This window comes from Pagrus major, chromosome 2, assembly GCF_040436345.1.
Source record: "Pagrus major chromosome 2, Pma_NU_1.0".
Lineage (NCBI taxonomy): Eukaryota > Metazoa > Chordata > Actinopteri > Spariformes > Sparidae > Pagrus > Pagrus major.
The window spans coordinates 16,414,571-16,434,807 of record NC_133216.1 but is presented as its reverse complement, the minus strand read 5'-3'; positions in this window follow the sequence as shown (position 1 = coordinate 16,434,807).

Genomic DNA, 20,237 nt, shown 5'->3' with positions numbered 1-20,237 from the left:
GATCCTAGGCACACATACACATATGTATACACATGCATGCATGCATGCATAGACAGTCACTGAGGTGGGAGGAAATGTTAAATCTGTGAGCCTACCTCCCCTTTCCTCCCCACCCTCGCTCTCCAGTTTCGTTATCAATCGTGCCCAGCTCTCCCAGGGCTCTGTAATTTCCAAATAAATAAATCATTAGCCGCTCCAGCGTGAGGATTAATCAGTGGCTGCTGCTCCTGCTTCTGACTCTCCGTGGGAGTGTACCGTCACTCCTACCACATTCACATCAAGCCCCATCAGCAGCAACTAGCTGGGCTACGTCGATTGGCAGCGCTGACTGTGGGGGATTAGTCTGGAACCTCCGTGTAATGCTCATTTCTGCTCTCTCTCCTCAATCTCGGTTCTTTCACTTTGTGATCAGTATGCCTTCCTCGTAATAATTCTGGCTTTGTTAGGGAACAAGTGGCAGAACCCTGTATTTACATTTTTTTTCATATGTGCTGTTTATCTATAATGAAAATCTGGGATTTGTGGATGATCAAACTTTGAAGGGAAACATATTGATAGCCATTTTTAAGAGCTCTGTGTAATTGAGTCGCTGTGGATAGGGGGATGGTGGGGTAAGGATGGACTGATGCAGTGACAGAGAGAGTAGAGATAGGAAGAGGGACGACAGGTTAGAGAAGGCTGGGGAAGAATAAGTGCTCTGCTGGATCGAAGTGGAGAGAAACAGGCCCAACTAATCGCTCACAGAGCACTCAGGCCACTGAAACAGCTAATGGATTGTTTTCTCAAAATCACATAGTCCTTTGATGTGCCATGGATTTATTGCATCTGCACAGGGTGAGTAATGACATTATGATGAAGTTGATTTCTGTAGCACTTATCAAATCCAGCTTTCCATGAAACTCAATTTACGGGAACCAGCATAAAACAATTTAAATCAAACAAAGACAATGAAAACAAAAATAAACACAGTCAAAAGACATGAAGTCATTTATAACAGGGTTTAGAATAACAAAGGGGGAAGAAAGTATAACAAACTGTATCTTCTTTTTAAAAATAAATGCAAGATATAAATGGTCCAATTTGTAAGAAAGTTGATTTTTGCGTCTCATTCCCAACTCATCAAACGCTGGAGCTTTGAGATTGTAGGTCGGATCTGCTGCCATCCTAGGGCGCCATTATTTGATGAATTGGGGATTGTTAAAAATTAGACCTTTAAAGGTGCAACATGTAAGAGTTGGTCACCCGCTGAATTCATACTAGGCAGCATATCAACAGAGTAACTGTCAACTGCTGTTAAATGTATTCTGTTCATACATCCATGACTGTAGCTGCTGTTAGCTTGTTAGCTCAGATAGTGATGCAGCTAGCCAGGCTACCAGGCAAGTGTTGGTTGCCCAGGGCTAGCTGGTTAGCAGGCTAACTTCAGTAGATATCTCTTCAGGACAATACATAGATATCATAATGTCAGAACTGATATTTATTCACTTTCTGTTGATCATTTTAATTAAGTCCGTCAATAGATGCAAATGCAGAAAGTGTTGCAACATGCTACACACAATTCACAGCAAGGCAAAGGTGTTGGAAATACTGCAATCCAAACATCAGACCAAAGGGTTTTATACTGCAGATCTACGTCCAAAGTAACCACTGTGAATATGGAGCATGTCGGGTTATTTCAGTGGATCTCAGGATAGATCCAAATGAGAATTTCACAGCAGCCCAGTATGGTTTTCAGTTTGTTTGTTTGTTTTTTTATTTTATTTATTTTTTTTGTGTGTGTGTGTGACCAAGATACAAACAAAGCAGGACGTTTTACAGTTGAAAAAACAACTTGTCAGCACTCTTTGGTGGACAAACTATGCTAGACTGGATTGGAGACAAAGGTTATGTTGTACATAATAGTCCAGTCTAAATTTCTGTTTCTGTCCACATGTGCCAAATTGCACTCATTTCTATCATGGATCCATATTAGTCTCTCTGAGGAGAGGGGTAAGGCCAGCATGACATGAGCCAGCAGGCTTCTATCCAGGATTACAGGACTGCAGAGCAGGAGTGGTTCAGCCAAAGATTTTCTCATCTATCATTTTTTCAGTAGAACACCACGTCCAACCAAGAAATTGCTTTGTCAACCTCACCATTATCCCTTCAAGACTATGAGTGATTCTTGGTGAAGCAGCAACTTGACATTTTGTTTAGAACGTTTGCAGCAATCAGTTATTTCCAATAAATACTTCCTAATAGTGCTTTTAATGCAGCACTCATAGAAATGTCAACACACAATAGAAGTGAGTCATGGCGCTTCTGAGTGTCATTCCCAACTCGTCAGGGACCCAAAGCATCAGTATTTGACGAGTTGAGAATGAGACTCAAAAAACAACTTTTCTTACAAATAGGACCTTTAAAAAAAAAAATCACAAAACTGATTTCCTCAGAATTACCAGGTAAAGTAGACTATTAGTTTAAGTTGTATGAGCTCAAAAGATTTCATGACTTAAAATGACTGAGTCAACTTTACTTGGTGATTTTGAGGTAATTGGTTTCCTCTATTTTTTTAAAGTAAAGTCACTTTGTCAGATTTTACAATGTAGAATTTTTTTTTTTTTAAATCAGTGTTTCATGAGCTAAGAAAACAGAAAAGGGGCTGCAGTATTCCCTTTTGCTCAACAGGTAGAAAACCTACAACAACCAGAATGCACTGCGCAACTCATCAGCAAACCAGTAAGCCATCCTGCTGACGGGTGACATACTGCATGTAGAGTGGTGCTTGTTTTTTGGGTCGTCGTCCATTTTTAAATAGGAAACAGTAAGGCAGCCAGCTGGTAACAAACAATAATGTATCACAGCTAAACGGTGTACTAAAATATGTTTCTAAAAATATTTTAGGTGAGAAATAGTCAGTGCAGTAACAGAATCTTGGTTTACAATTTATCAGCACTGCCTAGTTTTGATATATCAGAGTTTGGTGAGATGCCCAGGAGAAAGAGGGGTAGCTATCATCCGACATCTGGCAGATTTTTTCCGGTAAAAAAGTTGGGAGCTCTGGGTGCAGACATGATAGAGAGAAGTTTAACATTGTTCATCATACCACCAACATTGTAGTGACACAAAGTTAGTTGAAAATTGGCAAACTTCCTGTTAAACTTGTGTAAAGTGAAGGCATTGTACCCAAATTTGGCAGAAAGCAAGCAGTGTTATTAAAAATGTATGGCGTGACATGAATTCTGTGCACATCATGCTGGAGACGTTCTTGTATTTAGAATTCTTGAAAAGTCCAAACCAGACATGTAAAATATCCCACGACAGAATACATCAATGTCCTATGCCAGTTCAGAAAACCATCGCTGTTTTCATACTTTCTCCCTTCCTTGGCACATTCCAGCGTGTGCTCTTTTCTTCTCTTGTCAAGAGACAGCGAGTCTTCATCTGTGGTCTTGTATCTGTTACAATGGAACGGGAGAAACTTATTTTTGAGGTATAAAAATATCCAGGCCTCTGTGACCCACCGTCCTGGTATTTTAAAGATGATATTAAAAAAGACATTTCCTGGTGAACTGTAGCTGAAAAGATTGTCTCTTCTGGTAAGAAATCACAAGAAATAACACACAAACAGCTCCTGCATCCAGGGCAGTGCGTCAAATCTACTTAATATGCTAAATATATAACTTTATATCCCATGCGATCCTGCTCTACTGTGTACTGGAGACATCAAATGATTCAAGCTGTGCCGTGGTGACGGTGTGTTTTGAACAGAAGACCTCAGATTGTGAATGTTTGGGCCAAGAATTCAACAGTCCATCTACATAAAGCACAGGAAGGTTTTATTTTTATCTTTGTTGAAAGATCTGGTTCAAGGCTTATGTTTTTGGATAAAATTGTGCGCTCCTCTGTCCACAGTTGTTACATGGCTGGTGGTGACTGCAAAGTTATGCTCACCGACAGGTCCAGCGCACCTCTAAGCAGGAGTAAATGACTGACAGGTGTGAAGGTGAGTCCCTTCAGAGGCCACGCAGTCATCGTTGCAGCACCAAATTCATAAAATACAACTTCCTGTAGCTTTTATACTGGACACAGAGTCTGTGTGACTTCACTAAACCCACTGTGGTGAACTCTGCGTGGCCCTCTAGCAATGTGGTTGTAAAAGGAAGAGAAACTTTGCAGAGCCCAGATTTTGACGTCAGTAGTTGTCGACACAAACATACAGCACATACCCTCCCTGTCATCTTTGAAGTCAAAAAAGGAAAAAAAAAAGGTAAAAGCTGAGATTTGATGATAATTAACACCAATGAGTACCTTTTCTTTTATTCTCTTTCTTCAGGGTTCACATTAGTACAGAATGTTAACTAAAAAGGGGTCGATGCACCAATCTGACTCACTTCACTTGGGGACAAAGTAATAATAATAATTTCAATATTAGTATGCTGCGAATGCAAACTCCAAACTTCCTGTTGCTGTTTGACTATTAAAGCCTTACAATAAACACAATTAATTATGGCTGCTGTTGGGATTTTGCTTCAGGATTTGTGTGCATCTGGTTCAAAATTTTGAAATTGATTTAAAACTGACAGATCTGAAGAGAACAGCTTTTTCTGTACATATGATAAGAGCATCATATTGAATATTGTTCATGTTTGTAGAGGGTGGGGTGGGGGGTGGGATAAGAAGGATACGTGGTTTGTGTTGTGATATGAATGCAAATGTCTCTTATCTTGTGTTTTATGTCTTGGGATTGTGAGTGTATAAATGTGTCATGTGATGCTGATTCCATCCTTGAATAGTATAAACCACATTATACATTATGTTATTATATATGTATGCTGGTTAGAGATTGTAAGCCAGAGCCTGTGGTGGAAAGTGTTAAGTTAAATAAAGCTAATTCTAAGTAAATGAATAAATAAATACATAAATAAAAGCATAATATATATTCATATATAAACATAATATATGTTTATTTTTAGGGATGTGCAATTTATATTATCAGCTATTTAGCGTATCTGTGAAATCATAGCCAATGAATAGAGCCAATAATATGAAGCCAAATTGCTTTCATTGACTTAACAAGAACAGCATTTAAAACTTTGATACAGTTGGTGGCCAACACGAAAGTTGGTTTGCGGTCCTCCAGATAACACAGAGAAGAGGAAGAAGAAGGATATGGACTATTAAAGTATTCATCTTTGCTTGCTACATGCAAGCAAGCCCCCATGAAGAGCGCCAGGCTTTGAAGCCGATTCTCCTAGTGGCCAAACCGTGTACTTACAACATCACGTGATGCACTGTGGGCCAAAATCATCTTTTCCCACAAGCTTTCACGTCGTGAAAGAAGTGTCCGTAAAACGCACAATTAAATAATTGTATCCCTATTCGAGTTAGTCAGGCACTAAACCAGAAGTTATCTGTCTCCAGTGCGCCACGCAGTAGATCCAGGTAATTTTATGCAAGCTTGCTTAATATTAATATTGCTTAATATTGATTATCTTACTGGTATCGGCCATAAGAAGCAGGTAATTATCGGTTACTGTATCGGCTAGATAAAAATCCATACCATGCCTCCCTGGTGTATACCTTTGAACTTTAAAGATTATTTTATGACTTAGTTGAGAACTATTAGAGCGGTGAACAAGTGCTATTTCAATCACTTCAGTTTGCTTAGTTAAATGCAGTTGTTCTATCAAGGCTTATATTATCAAAGCCAAAAAAAGGCAGACAGATTTCAAATTTACTCTGAGCCCCTCGAGCCATAAGCTGTGCTTTGGTTGTCTGTTTGCCAGACGTGATCCAGCAACACTTAAGGATTAGAATTCTTCTAGTGTAGAAAAGCTTGAAGTTGGCGTAAAGTCTTGTTGACGAGAAAAGACACTGACAAGGACATGACACACACATCAGACTATATTTGATCATTGAATAAAGGATTTTGTCATTTTTGTATGTACATGCATATGTCTGTCTTTATGTCTGAGAAGGATATTAGTTAAATCGAGAGACACACAGACACATGCATATATAACTGACATGCTCTGCTCCTACGTATCTATTTCCTCAGCTGTCCTTGTATACACCACTGGGCCTGTTTATCATCTAAGTCCTTAAATAAATCATTACGTGTACTGTATATCAAAAGCTATCAAGCTTGCGTTTTTTCTTTCCTTGAGCCAACTTCTCTGTTCTGCTCCCCTCAGAGGTCTCTTGCCCTCTCTCTACATTTCTCTATTTCTGTAATCCTCTCTCTCTCTCTCTCTCTCCTTCTTTGCCTCTCCCTCCTTTTGTTTCTCTTTGTGCTCATGCAGACGTCAGAATGTCAAATGATAGGGGAGGAGAGAGACAAAAACGATAGCCTCCATTTTAAGGGAAGAACAACAGTGAGAGAAACATCTAATTACTCTTATGAGCTTATTCGAGGCGCGCTGTGTGAATCCTAAACACAGTTTTCCGAGCGCCATTGACATTCTGCTCCGAGACGGGAGCGGGGAAAAAAGGGGGGGGTGGGAAACGATAGGGGAAATGATAGGGGAAGTGGTGAATGAAGAGCAACTCAGTCGAGGAGAAAGGGCAGGGGAGGGCGAGGAGAAGGGCGGGGAGAGGGAGGAGGGAGTGACAGAGGGAGGGGACTGTAGCTGCAGGGAGCACAGACGGGATAATAGATGGGGGGAAAAAAGAGAAAAGGCACTAGCTTGAAGTGAAGAGGAGCAATTTCAATTATCATCAGCTTGCACATCACACCAAGTATGTACCAAAGTCACTCTGTTTGACTTGAGTGGCAGAACAACTCCAGCTCTCTTTGATCCTTTGATAGAGCACGTATCACAATCACTCAGAGACGTCACTCAAGTGGAGGACAGTGGCATTTTCCCCCACACTTAGCTGTCTCTGTTGTTATGTATGTCCTTTTAAGATGCAGATGGTACACAAACAAACCGGTGAGCGCTCCAACACACGCACAGACACTGCACACATAAGCCATTTCTCTATATGTTTTTTCAGGAGAGCATGCACAATGTGTCTCAGTGGAACTCTGGCTCACAATCCCAGTTCAATCAATACTCCCACAAGGCCGGGCACATGCCGAGCATCAAGGCCTAACAACGGGGCCCTTTGTGTCTGATACACACACACACACACCTACAGTAGATGTGCTGGTTCACTGTGGCTTGTACTATTGTGTGGACATAAGGGGGGAAAAAGCATTGGGTTTCACATCAGGGTCAAAAAGCAACAAGCCAAACCACTATTTTTTCTTTCCTCAACTGCAAGAAAGATTAGCATACATATGTGATACATATGTGTTCTACTGTGGTCCACACAGGTCTCTGACCTTTAGCCAAATAGTCTATTGAATGCCATACCATTAAGGAAGCTAACCGAGGTTATTCACACAGCTGAAAGGTAACTCTACCTGTAATTACAGCTGAATTTATGCACATAATATTTCAACAGACAAGTGAGTACTAAAAATCAGACCAATAAAGTAGCTAGCAATCTCACGTAAAATGGATTTTATAGGAGAAATTAACTAGCGACGATGCTAATTGCTTGATACCCTGGCTATGGCGCGGTCAGGCAGTAATATTAGTTAAAGCACAAAAACCTTAACCAAATCCACGTTATCAATCATTTCTGCTATATTTTCTTATTTGGAAACTGTAAAATGACGCATGTTTGTATGAAGTTTGAAACAAAGACATTTATTCTGTTTGTTACTCTGCTGAGTTAAAGTAAACGAGAGGGGAACAAGGTCATTGTAACTCTGAGAATTAATGATAGAAGAAAGACAGTCAAAGAGGCTACTGGACGAAATGCACTTGTGCTTTTGTCTGAAGCCCCTTCAAGTCAATTTTCCCCTCTAGTGGAGGAAAATGACTCAAATTTGAAAAACGAAAATCACACAAGCTTGCCATCTGCAGTATTTGTCAGCTCATTTTCTCTACATCAGAGTGCAGTAGAATAGATCAGAAGTGCTTTTGTGACTTAATGATGCTGATCACTCTAACAATTAGCATGAAGAAAATACAAGTTGGATGTGAGTCAACACAGGTTACATGGTCCACAGTGACATGTCATTAAGGCGTTCATGGTCAGGGCCCCACTTTTATCTTTTTAATTAGTGGTTCCTCAGACGACTGTGAGAATGCTTGCAATGGCATGTTAAAGAGCCCTGCAGCTCTTGAACTTGGACAACCTAATGTTGCTCACCCACACATTAACTGGTATGATTCACTCCTCATAGTAGTCATTAACTGTGTTTGCGCGTGTGTGTGTGTGTATTTATGTTGATTTCTGCCTGCCATGGCCAGCTAATTGACTAAAACTGAAACCAGTCAGGACCAATCACGCTGTAACACATAAGTGATAATGCATGTAATGTGTGGGAACCAGATTTATTTATAGCATAAGCGACATACCGGTGAAATGTTTAATTAATTAGTACGTCTCTGAAAAGGTTAAAGCACTCTTACATTTTCAACTTTTACATGAACATACAGTTTTAGTGTTTATAGCCATTAAACAAACAGTTAATACCAATTCAAGATGAGGCCTGATTCATTCAACTGTAGGAACAGACTTCATCTCCATCCTGTGGAGGCGTGAATTGTCCTTTTGGCCCTGGTGTCCCACCATGCCCCTATTGTAAGTCAGTTTGAAATGTTAAAAGCTGTACATTCTCAGAAGTGAGAGAACGCTCCCATCTGGATTGCATCACACTTAGAGGTTTGTAGCTGCAAAATGGGGGAGAAGTCATGTTTGTTTGAGTGTACCCAAGATGACTTTACTGTGAGATGCAACAGTGCTGAGACTGGTGCACTACAAAGGGCAGTTCCAAACTCTTTTCTAGCATGTAGGGCTGCCTGTATGACATTGTATTGTGTTGTGCAACACATTTTCTCCACTGGATGGGCGTCCTTGAGGGCACTTCCATCACATTTTTCTTGCATATTTGTTAATGGTAGAGGCCAGTGAATCGTGTTTTATGTGGAACTTTTAAGAGCAGCAAATATTTTTTTGAGAAACTGCACTTGTACACCGCATTCGTATAGTCTGACCTTAAAACCATGCAGCGATTGCTGTAGTTTGTCAAACGTATCTTATCTGCAGTCTCACAGTTTCAAATTTAAACACAGTGATTAGTCTAAACTTCTCGAAGTCAGAGGAAGGAGAAGGAAGCTTCCTTTTAAATGGAGCATCGCATTTTCGGATTTATCACTGTCAGAGCATTTTATCTTGTATTAAGAAATGTACACGTCTATTGTCAACATAAACAAACCTATTTTTTAACTTCACATTTATATTCAGCCAATCACTATGCTTTGATAGTTTTCCTACTCACTCTCTCTGCACTTTTTGTTGTACACTATAAAAAAGATGATAGACTCATGAATGTTTAAAGTCACTGTAAACATAACTCAGCACTATCTACACATTTCACCCCTTCCTGCAGCAAGCACAGGTGTGTCTGTTATCTTGTCTGTGTGTTTGTGTGAGTACTAGTCTTCACAGAATATCAATGTGTCTGAGAAACAAAAATACCAAGAGAATATCTCTCTAAAATGGCAGCTGGAGCACTGCCATCAAAACAGAACATGTATTCAAGATCTGATAGACAATATAAGACCATTGCTCTTCTTGTAACTAAAAGTGTTCAAACATCAAGCAAAATTTTTCTGCTCAAACGAAAAACACCCAAAAGACCAACAATTCCTGATAGCTGATATCCTTTCAAGCCGGCAGAAGTCGTGTAAATCTGTTGACTCCTGTTGTTAATGACAGAGCAATGTGAGCGAAAACATGGCTCTATCCCAGTGGAGCCGTGAGCATTCATGTGGACGACCACCCTATTACAGGTGTGAGATGGGGCTAAATGGAGAAAAATGATGTCCGGTCAGGCGGGCAGGACCCTGTCCCCAAGCAGTTGTTCAGCAGTTTGATCTACAGCACGGGTCACCTTGTCCACCCACTTACAACAAAGCTACAGCACACCCAAACCCAATTCACAGAACATCAGGGGGAAGGGAAGATGAATCATTGGGTCAATATGATCGGACGGCCTTCTCTCACCTCTGTGCAGCGTCCTTATAACACTTAACCTTCACATCAGGAAAAAATGGTCTGAAATGCCCCGTGTGGGAGCCAAGGCATGAGCCAAGTGCTGTGTTCATTCACCCTTCGGTTATGGAACTGCATTATTCACAATTATCTTTGTATGCAGAGACTCTAGCTAATTAAAAGCATCCTGTTATGTTTGGCTGGGAGCCTCCAGAAGTGTAAAAGAGTAAAGAGCAGCTTTAAGGAACACCAGTGGGAAGAAAGCTATGAAACATAAACACTAAGACTTAAAGCCTGAGCTCTTGGAACCAGCACATTCATCAGCAGATAAATGTAGCTAAGCCTGCTACATCTGAAGTGTTGTCTGGGGTATTACAGTACAGCAACGCGACCGAGACAGCATCATAACACTCTTGTCAAAGCTTTATCATATACAGTGTAAGTATGACGTATATTGTAGCGCTTGATTGATAAATCAGCCTAAACACATGCAAAAACATTAATACCAGCAGATGTATAATTATCCGATTATTTATCTATTATTGATTATTGCTTTATTATTATTGGGCTATAAAATACACTACACCATATAATGACATTTCAATGTACAAAATTGGTCATGTCCTTGCCTGAGAGGCTGGTGAGCGATTACATAATGGTGTTCTGCCAGCTGACCATGGCACTCGACTTGTCATTACAGGAACTGTGGCCCCAAATGGTAAACAGATGCCTATCAGGTAACGGTCGGCTGAACAGCTCACAATAAACAGAGTGAATTGGATTGTTTGAGGTGCTGGCAGTTCACTGCAGGGGGCTGGTAGATCAAACCTCGCTCTCCACTCATCATGGTCGTCCACTGGCCAGGAGATGCAAGGGACTTTTTATCTCCTTTGCAGAGTATTTCCGAGATAAGGTCTGGCTGTGAAATGTGCTGGTTTCACACTCACAGGTATGTTGAAGGCCAGCACCACTGGGGGCCTTTGAAAGTAGCACTGATCCCATGGAGGTGTGTCAGCATTCAGCTATTGTTACATAAACAGAGCATACTCCTACATGGCTGCAGAGGGAGGCACCTGGCATTCGATGAGGTTCAATCGCCACCTCCTCCTGTCCACGTTGAAGGACCAGGGACATAATAATATGTAGAAATAATTGTGATTCACGATGTTATCCTGATAATCATCAAAATATGCTTAAAATGGTACTTAAACATACTGGAATAACTTCACCTTACATTTATTAAGAAACTAACATCTTTTTTGAACAATCTTAAATTATAAGGTCCTCCTGCTGCATAAACCAAGGATAGTATCCATAGTATTTCCTTACGTCCAGTTGAACTTTTTTTGGGAATTACCATAAAGATGAAGAGGGCTCCTCTGTAGCAATTTAAAATAAATCATGTAATTAATATAGGACTTTACAGTAAGGAGTCCGACAGCTTTTTCAAGTCACTGATGTGAGGATATTCACAATTATCCCGATAATGAAAATTCCCTACAATCCACTTACCTTAAGTGTTTTTATCGCAATCCACGATAAAATCTTTTATTCAAAATCTCACATCAAAGCTCAATATTATTGCTTTTAGTTCCCTTCTTGCTCGCAGACAGACATTACTTCTCTGGAAGTCCTCTGCATCCCGCTCGTCATCATGGACATGATGCTGTCCCTTAAACTACAAAAAAAATCTAATTTGCCATCTGTGGAGCAGCCCAGAAATGATACTCTCCTGATAGCCCTTCTTGTCTTGTTTTGACTGCGCTTCCCTATGTCTAAGATCACTTGTTTTATTTATATGCATGCTGTTTTTCTAAACTAATATACTTGGGATGTATTTTTCTCCAACTGCAAAAAGACACCATACTAGATTACACTGTGACTCGACGGCTAATAGTTCACCTGTACATGGTGCTTTGTGCCTGATGTCCCTGAGCCTGGTACTAATATGACAGAATACATCGTGTTTGAAGTTATGAGCATTTGATGTAGAGATCTCTACTTTGTCATATTTGTAACCCTTTCTTGTATCTGCAGTGGGTGGGATGGGGCTATTACATCTGGAAAGGCATCTAGTGTAAAATGACAAATCGTGTATCTTCCATGCTGGTTTGGGCAGGGCCTGGAAACAGACGATCCACTGTGGCTGAAAAATGAAGAAGTAGAATTGTAATTTTCGCAAAGTGTTTTAATGTGCCGTCCCATCGCACAGGTATTCATCTCTAACTGAACCAAAATTGGGCTCTTTATTACAGCTGAAAAGGGTCTACTGATAGAGAACTACATTCGACAGCTGCTATCTTCCGAGCTCTATAAACCTTTTGATCCTTCTTGCACTTGCACCACAATTAACCCCATAGTCATATCACTGCTCATGATGAGAGCAGAAAGCAGCGAAGGAGCTTCTCACCCTCTTCCTTCAATCATGGTACACCATACCATCCCTGCAGTATAATCATCGCAACATTGTGCAGAGGGACTTGACATGCCTCTAATGAGTTGTCTGCAAAAGCAGGCAGAGAAAGATGCTGGGTGTACACTTGCTTCAATACCTGTACCAAATGAAGTGCTACCCTGATAAAGAGCCACACTTCATACAGACAACCTCATCATCACCCCTTTTAATTATTATGTCAAGATGTTCAGCGTACATCTGAATCTTTAATACTGTAAATGTGAGCAGAAAAGGTTACATGTCTGTGTGTTTGTGTAAGTGTGTGAAACACATGCGTGTTTGTGTGAATGTATGTGTGTTTGTGCGTGTATATGTCAGACTCAAAGGGCAATCCTAAATGTCTGTGGGTGAAGGGTCGGTGTCTCCGGAGAGCAATTGTCCTACGCACCTGACCCATAATGCACTCTGGCTTCATTAAGTCTGCTTTCTGTTCTTGCACAATTTGGCCTGATGCCCTCTTAACAACACACTACCTTTCCCAGAAGGCCCAGAGGCAATCACACTCAAAAGTGATTCATTATGGCATCACTAATAAACCTCTGTACTGTGATGAAAAGCCAGCAATGAAATGTAGAGGCCTTGCCCCTTCAAGAGCATTAGTAGCAGAGTGTTAAGAGTCTCCAGGCAACAGATGATCATCAATATATCTCTGATATCTGCTGAAAGAAAAACATTTGATAGATTATATTCAAATTTCACTGGGTCACATGTTCGGGGACAGACGTGCAAACATCAGTCTCAGATTAAAAAACCTGAAAATGACAGAGAAAGAACCAGATTTGTATCGATGGTCCGACATTCCCAATCTATCAATTTTGCTAAGGAAACTAATGATGCTTGTTGCTATGGATACCTTCGATATCATAAATTAGTTTGAACGTTCAACCGTTGCGAGGAGAGATGAAAACACTGGGACATATTCGCTCGGCAATGCTCAAAGCGCACTGATAAAAACCCAAAGGTGGTCTTGACATTTTTTTTAAACAAGCTAAATAGCTTCAACACTGTTTCTATTATGTTTCATGTAACTCCAGAGAAAGTGGGACTGAGACCGACTGCTGACAAGTGTATTATTGTTTACTTCGTGTCTGACATGTTCTAGGTCAGATTTACTTACCACATGACAAGTGACTGTTTTCTGACCTTTAAATATGACCTGTTCTGTCCTTTAAAAAGTGTTTGTTATCTGATGTATTAACTATTTCACCGTGCTCTAATGCTATTATGGTTGTGTTGCCTTTGCGTTTATTAAAACAAACTATTAATCTATACATTTATTGCTTTTCCTGCCTGCAAAGCTCACAAGCCTTCATCTAAATTTTTTACCAGGCCTCCTGTGCTTCTTGGATATTTGCTAATGTGTAATTTTATCCATCAACTGAAGGCTTATAAAACATTACTGTCTCTGGTCAACTGCTTCACTGTCTTCTAACTCTCTTCTGCTGGCTGATAAGTTTATTGACTCATCAATAATTAGACAAACATTGTCTAACAAAGCGCACTCAGTTTGTTTGACAACACAGTGGTCAATAGTGCTGAGAAAATAAAAAAAAATAAAGTTATTTGGAGCACTCTCAACCTTGACTGAACAATAAATTAGCCAAATTACGTTTGCATCATGCACAGCATGTACATGAATACATTCATTTCACGGCAGACACTTTGACTTGTCACAGCAGGAGAAGCACAGGTGTAATTGATAAGATTTAAAACAACCACCTTCCATTAAAATTTAAAACTCACTGGCATCGCCAACCTCGACACTTGATGAAACTGAGGCTGTGTTTGAAATCACTTACTAACATACTGCCTACTACATATTCATTATGTATTCACGGCATACTGCCTACTAAACGAACGTACTCAAGTACACTCAGGCATTACATCTTCTCCTCATCACTCGACTGTATAAATGACAACATTACCATCTCCTCCATACATCCATGTGCCAGCTACTGTTGAATGAAAACTGTCTATCACAAATGTCAATCTACATTATGTCCGCCACTCAATGTAATATTTCCTGGTACAATTTTAAGACAACTAGAGGAAAAAAGAGAAAGAGACACATCAGAGGCTATTATTGGTGGTTGCACGCATCTACCTCCAAACACTGGTCAGACCACACGCCCCAGGGCCAGCACTTCGCTCTACTACATCAGCTGGCTGGCTGGTACCGCCATCGCTATGAGCAAACAAAATCCGCTCAGCGAAGTCGCAACTCTTCTCTGCTCTGGCACCCCAGTGGTGGAACGAACTCTCGACCAATGTCAGGACAGCAGAGTCACTCACCATCTTCCACAAAAGACTCAAGACTCACTTGTTCAGACTTCACCTCCACCCCGCACAGCATGACCTCTCTTTAGCTCTCACCAAAGAACGGAGCGTTCAAGACACAGTGTGAAAAGGGATGCTGCAGCAATGAACCATATGAGAAAAATAAGGGTTTTTGAAAATTAAAGTATGTAAACCTATTTTACGAGGACCCTCAAATAAAAGTATGAACCTGAAAATTAGCATAATATGACCTCTTTAAGAAAAAGGATGGACAGAGCAGCTACTGTCGCTATACTTTAACGAGAAGCAGAACAACAGTCTGTTGAGCTGAGGCAACTGAGAGTGAAAAGAGCCAGGAGCCATGTGCATTATCTTATGACGTTTACCTAAGGCAGCATTTAACTTTAATAATGGCAAATAAAAAGAGTAAATGTGATACAGTAGTCATTGATGTTGTCTGCTGTGTTGCCTGCAGTGGTCTGTGTTCTGGCACTTTAAAGTTGAGCCATGTGGTCCGCAATGGCTGATAGTGGAAATACAACATTTTATAATGGCAGAAAATGTAGGTATTGCAGATTTGTCACTAATAGCTGACCACCAGTCTGCTTAATAAGGTTATTGAGAGCATTGACATTGAAAAATAAATCACATGTAGTCTTTATGTCACACCAGGCCCTACAAAGGGAAAGATACAAGAACACATCACAAGTCATAAAAGTATTATAAACAGGCAGCATACACGGCATCCATATTAGTTTATCGTTTGTTATCCATGTTAGTTTTTTTGTTTTTTTTACAGCTTGCTATAACTCCTGAAGGCAATGCTGGTTAACATTTCTGAGGCCTCGGGCATGAGAATCTCACATCAGCACACAAGGTCACCACACAGCAAAACTCACAGTAGTCTTTACCATGTTTACCATTGAACAAGTCTGTTTTTCTTGCACGGATAGTTCGTTGGAAAAGAGCATTAAGTGCACTCTCATTTTAGCAGCAGCAAAGTGTCAAAAGTTTTCTTTTAATTTCATATTCCAACATCAGACAAGTGGGATACAAAGTTCAAGTATTCGATATCAGGATTGCACTTGCTACTGTCAAGTGTGAAAGCGTTAGCACTTCATCTGTCTCATTAGCTGAACTGTGAAAAATATATGCAGGCAGCTGCAGTGGGATCACATTATATAGGTGATGTTAGCTTCAATTAGCTAGTATTTACTCATCTGCCAGTATGCTGCTGTGTACATTCAGTGGTGACATTTCTGCTTCTTTTACCTCTGACGTCGAGCTGTTGTTGTGAATGGGGTCGTCTATTTATAAATTGTATTTCTATTAGAATTAAGAAATTGCCAACGGAGTTAGGTTGGAGGAGCCTGGGGGTTAGTCGTGGGTGTGAGAAAGAAATGTAGCAAATGTAAGCGCGATGCATGTGCCAAGGCTGGCATTAAATCATCTGCTACACATCAATTAATATATATATATAAAAAAAAAAACAGAATAACAAGCTGAAGCTTTGGTGATGTAAATGCATTAACATTAAAGTGGTACAGCCTTTGCCTTTGATGTAACCATGGAAATTTACAACAATAAAACGACATGAATACTATCAGACTTAGGCCATGTAATGCATGAGTTTACAAAGGAAAAACATTCAGTCAAAATTCTGTCAAAAACAGCAGAAAGAAAGGAGGATGCATGAGTTGTTACTCCATCAGACAGGCTAACATCGATGTGGCCTTTAATATATCCAGTCCACTGCGTGTATAGAAGCAATCACCTGGTATAGCAACCACAATAGCAGTGGCTGCAAGCATCCCACAAGCAAAAAAAAAACATCTAGGTTCACTAATCTCTGTCTGCAGCCTCCTCCTCCTCCTCCTCCTCCTCTGCTCCTCTAATCGATACCAGAGTCCACAGCACACACCAGGTTTTCGAAGAGGCTGCCAGTCCACTGATCCCAATCTCCGCCCTTCAGCAGATAAGGCCGGTACAGGAAGGACAGTACAATAATTGCCTGCAACAAACTTGTCAGCTTTCAACGCTTTTTTTTCTCCGAGCTCAACTCATTAGGGCTAATTAAGATGGTACAACTAATAGGGAGAAGATCTGAGAAAACCTGCTAAGTCTAGTGAAACTAGACCTAGCAGCAGAAAGAAAGGATAAAACGCCTCTGGACATCTTTTGTTAACGAGTATCTTTCTCTGTCTTCAGCCTCCAATCTGCCACTCTTTCCTACAGGAGTCCTTTCCTCTCATCTTGCTAAGTTTCTCCTCAGTTACCCAGTCCTCCTCCAGGCCCTGCTTATTTACCACAGGTGTTGCAGATGGTTAACCAAACGCTGGTGCTCAGTGGAGTAGCTCGGCTCCTCTCATGAAAGGATGAAATTATAAAAAGTAGCAGCAACTTGCATTTCTGGAGGAGGAGAAGCAGGTGTTTTCTGTGGGTGATAAAGATACACAGTACACAGCACAGCAGCAGCCGTAGCCTTGTAATTTGTGCACAAGGCAGGTATCAAACCTGACAAAGCACACAAGAATGTAGCATGGCCGAACTGTGATCAGAAGGAGTTGTAAAATTTCAGCAAGAGTACGGAGTTGCATCTCTCCAGGCACCCATGTGATCAAGCTAAAATGAGATGTAATTCTGCTCTTGCCACCCTGCATCTGCCCACTTTTTAAAATGACTCATTGAAGATGGAAAATGAAGAGAGGGAAAAGGTAGTGGAAGGGTGGGTGGAGGAGATAATACAAAGATCAATCTAATTTTAAAAGAAGATAAAGTAGAACTAAGACTGAGGTGCTTCATGTTTGGCAGCTTAGAACAAATTTGGAAAGGCTTTATCTAAAGATAGTGTGCGATGGTCAGCTGTGTTATCTAGGTAAATATCGGTATCAGCTGAATGGTGTGATAACATAATCACTGGCATTTTTGCATTGTTGGCGAGAAAAACTGAAGCGATAAAAATGCCTCAGTGATGATAGCTGACCTTTGAGAGAAGGTTACTTACTTTCTGTTTTCCCAGGATACGTCCACATGCATGCCAACGTCGTAGTAAAGTGTCATTAAATATTATGTAAACATGTCAAGGAAAGGACTGGAGAAATCAAATGTGAAAATGTCAAATTCAGTTACCATTACCAGTGGTCGTGTGTGGCTGTAATGCTAACTTGACAGTGGAAAAGAATAGAAACAGAAGACACCACTTTCACTTTTGGTAACTCCACCAATTGTACACATTGAAGTGTGTTTACAGGTCTTTGTGAGTACTACTGCATATGTGAAAAAAGGAGTATAAAGCCTTCCTTGGCTCCAGAGGAAGCTGCGTGTAATCTGATACATTTCTTCCACTGATGTCACTAAGTTGCGTTGGGGGTAATGTAGGCGCCAGGATTGAAAAGGAAGAAGAATGCGTGTTATGAAAAAGGCAATATCTCTGGATCTGCTGTATCGATTTTAATCATTTGTTTTTTTAAATAAATATTATAGCAGTGCAATGCCTGACCAGTGGACTGCTCTTCAAAACATGGTGGCTACATTACCCACAATGCAACTGTGAAGCCCAAAGACCTCTGAGAAGAGGTGTGAAAGCTCTTTGGTGAAATTAATGGTTGGAGAAATGATTAAGCCTGGAACTGTATCTGTCAACTCTCTCCATCCACACATCTTCTGTTTTGTTCAACTTGGGAATAAAAAAAGACACCTTTTACTAGAACTCCTGCCAACTGTGTACTCAGATAAGGATGTTGTGTCTTGGTATGATAATTTGTCTGAATTTTTCATAAGACTTTCTTTCTCTCCTCTGCGCTTCCTTTCAAGTCATGCACATAGCTTAGACTAACCTAAAAATTAGTCATCAGGAGCTTTGTCAGAAGTTGGTAGCTTTGAAATTTCCAGAGGCATTTGGCACAGGAGCATATGTGAAGCTTTTGTCAAACTGGTGATGTTTTTCATGAATTTATCACAACATAACCCCTGAAGGAGAAACATGACAAGGTGATATTAATAAAGTAATTTTCAACTTACATATTATGAACTGAACCCTTAATATTATGAGCTCAGCTCAATAATTGTGTTTGGGAGCTGAGACCAGATTTTATGGGCCATGTGGGATCTCGCATTTTCGATTAAACTGGCTTAAAATATTACACAAACCTCAGATGTGTTGTAAACTTTAGTGTCGAGTGATGTTTTCATTAAAATTAAATTGAAATTCATTAATCAACAATGTGTGGCAGATATCATTGATGTGGGGGACATCATAATGAGAGGATTTTTTTTTTTTCTTTACCAAATCATTATTAGCTTCTGTAATTTGGTTCCACCCAGGAGTGCAAGCCTACTATCACTGAACACTTACGCTAGTTACAAGTTATTAAGACCTACCTAGAAGAGGGAATGGATCCTCTGGGTCTCCAGCGACATGAGAGAACTACTGTGTTGTGTCGCTGGGATTTATACAAGACAAGAGAACCAACGCACTGTTGTCACTGAGTGTGACAGGAGTCAGGAGAAACCAGTAAAAACCTACCAGAGAATTGATCACACCTCTGACTGTAAAGCAGCAAGCACCGAGTTGTTATCACTGGAGATACCTCAAGTTTTTACTGAAGATAGAATTTGGTCTAAACTGTCAAGACTACTTGACATCAATGCAAGGACACAAGCTACTGGGATTGGCTGCTGGATTGGTAAAGGCAACTGGGTTATCTCAGCAGTCTAGCTCAGCATGATGAGTCTCTGTCATTCGCCCGGCCGCCGACCAAGCCTGCCATTTCACGTGGGCCGGGACTAGCTGTCCTCTGTCAGCAGTTCATCTTTAAACATAGAAGACACTAGCGCTGAGCGATTCTGGGCAGGTTCAGGTTCATCATTTCTTTTTTTTTTGGTTACTATTAGAATAGGTTTACATGCTTTAACACTCAAAGAACACATCAGTTTTCTCATACTATCCACTGCAGCACTTTAATCCCGCCTCTGCCTAAAACCCTGTGTTTTAGCTCCTGTCTCTTAAAGGCTCCACCTACTGAATACCTAGTCTGCTCTGATTGGTCAGCTCACACACGCCTGAGTCTACACCACTCATTGTGTCTCCCATCAGCTCTGTCTTGTTTATATCTACCAGTGAGCTTCACATCTATCATGAATACAGGCATATGTATATTATGCAAATGTGTGACTCTGTGACAGTGTGATGTCAAGAAGTCACGGAATTAATGGCTGGACTACTGACGAGGCGTTTCAGGCACTTCAGGAGCAGTGTTTTCTGTGGGAGAGAGGAGCTCTCATTGGCGCAGACTTCGGGCTTTTATAGCTTTTATAACTTGACCTTTTACATGCACAAGAACCTAAAACACACTGGAGGGAAAGGAAAAACAGAAAAAGCATAATAGGTCTCCTTTAACATCTCAATTTTCTCCCACATTCTTAGGGATAACATTTTTTTAAGAAAAAAGGTTTTCCATATTGTCTTCAA